The 2,329-nt window shown below is 41.7% G+C and overlaps 1 non-coding gene across 1 annotated transcript; it reads right to left on the minus strand.

Annotated features, from left to right (window-relative positions):
* Window positions 1-1,407: 1,407 nt before the first annotated feature.
* On the minus strand, window positions 1,408-1,516 carry LOC136541158 (small nucleolar RNA R71). Its single transcript, XR_010780252.1, has one exon. It is a non-coding gene; the product is annotated as a small nucleolar RNA R71 (small nucleolar RNA).
* Between the last annotated feature and the right edge of the window lie 813 nt (window positions 1,517-2,329).

A 2,329-nucleotide genomic window follows, 5' to 3' on the forward strand; every position in this document is an offset into this window, starting at 1 on the left:
CATTTGATATGTGCATTTCATGTGCTTGATTGCATTGCATAAGCTTTTAAATTCAATATGCATGCTTGTGTGGTGTATGCTAGTTGTAGAATTTAATTGATGAAATGAAAACTAGCATGCTTATGATGATAGCTAGACACTTGGTATGCTTTTCAAGTAATGCTAGTACCTTGCTTCTAATGTTGATCTCATGAGGTATCTAGTGCTTTTGTTTCCAAGTGATATCTAGCTAACCATGGTGCTAAGGATGAACTGAAAGGTGCAACTCCAATTGGTATCAGGCTTCAAAGGTTTATCCTATATACCTTAGCATCATTTGGTAGTAATAAGTCTCCCACATTTCCTATCCATGCATATGTGCAAGCTTTCTATCCAAACTCTTAGCACATATGTAGGGGGAGCTAATGCTACCAATTTGGGTGCATGTAGACCATAGACTCATCTCCCCAAACTACCATGTACCTAACCTATCTCATTATATAAGGGATAAGCTCAGACCTCAAGGGGGACAATGATCCAAGACAGATCATTCCATCCCATTCCATCGGCTCCTACCTAGCACCAAGGGTAGGGGAACCTAGAGGGAGGGGCACCTAGAGCTCGTCTACTACATCCTGTCGTCTTCCTCCTTCCGATGATGGGAAGGCTCCACTGGTGGTGAGGTGACCTAAGGATTAGCACTGAGCTAACCCCCTACCAAATCTCTCTCTACACTCTATTATAACCCTCGATTTTGAGTGCTTTTGAGTATAATGATCATCAACTACTGGACGTAGGGCATCGATTGGCCCAAACCAAGATAAACCATTGCAACCTCTCTGTGATTCTAGTGTTCTTGAGTCCACCCAAGCCACTAGAGACTCATACTCTGACACCGACTTGAACAACAATGCTTGCAATGGTTCCGACCCCATGACACTTACCCTTGTTTTTATCTGTTCATATCTTATATAGGGTATTGCAAGATTTGTTTTGATTCATCAACAAATTCCATCAATCACAATCAAGCCGATCAAGAGGCAGCTCAACACCAGTTCCTGAAGCTATGGCTGACAACACTACATGAGTTCTCTGCTCCCAGCATCGAGAACATTCGCACTAGACCAACACTCCAAAACAACAATCTTGAGTTTGAACTCAAGCCAAGCCTCATCAACATGGTTCAAGCTACCCCATTCAGCGGAAAGGCACATGAAGATGCTAGTGCTCATCTCTAAAATTTTCTAGAGATTAGTAGCACAATCGTCATCAAGGATGTTGCTCAAAACATCATACTACTCTGCCTATTTCCATTCTCATTAGTGGGAAGGGCGAAGTAGTGGTTCTACACCAACAAAGATGACATCACACATGGGCAAAATGTTCGGAGGCCTTTCTAGCAAAGTTTTTCCCCATAGGCAAAACCAATGTCTTAAGAGGAAAAATTTCCAACTTCCAATAGCAGAAAAGGTGAAACCATTCTAGAGGCATGGGAACGTTTCCAAGAATATATTTTAGATTGTCCTCATCATGGAATGGAAGATTGGTTGCTCATGTAATGCTTTTACCATGGATTAACCCAAAAAGCTCGTGAACAACTTGATGCTACTGCTGGAGCAGCATTTATGTCACTCACCCTTAGAAAAGCTGAAGTTCTCCTAGAGAAGATAGCATCTAATCAAGACTAGTCTCCAGGCAATATTTAATCATGCAATAGGAGCGAAGAAGCACCATAAAAGGTGTGCACACATTCCACAAAGATGCATGTTGTTGACGGTCACAAACATCAATTATAAACCTTCAACATAACCTATATTTATACTTAATTCCACAACCAAACATAGGTCTAGGGGTTTAAACTAATAAATTTCATGAGTTTTGGTGAATCTGTGTTTTCAGCAGGGTTTATCTAGAAAACCGTCAAGGAGAACCTATTCATCAAAGGAAATTATGGAATTCTACCATGTAATCAATGTGAGAAGATTCTAGAAGACTCTAGGAGGCTTTTCACCAAAGCAGACCCCAAGGGGCTACCATGTGGGGCTAGCCGGCCTCACCTGCAGGCCGCCCTGGCCCTTAGGCCCACCTGTCAGCCTCTGTGTCGCAATGTTGGTTCTCCACCGCCTCCTAGGTTGCATCCACTACAAGAAGTATGGCCTTCTACGATGATTTTCTCATGACGACAGCTAAATTTGTCGCTAAGTCATTTTGTTTTACGACGTTATTTGGTGGGAGTATGACTTTACCATGAAAATTATTTGTCCGTCACTAAGATCTAGAAGCAATCATTGTAAACTGAAGGATTTCCATATTACAACGAGTTGCAATTTGTCATGACATACTAATAGAC

This window comes from Miscanthus floridulus, chromosome 2, assembly GCF_019320115.1.
Source record: "Miscanthus floridulus cultivar M001 chromosome 2, ASM1932011v1, whole genome shotgun sequence".
Classification (NCBI taxonomy): Eukaryota; Viridiplantae; Streptophyta; class Magnoliopsida; order Poales; family Poaceae; genus Miscanthus; species Miscanthus floridulus.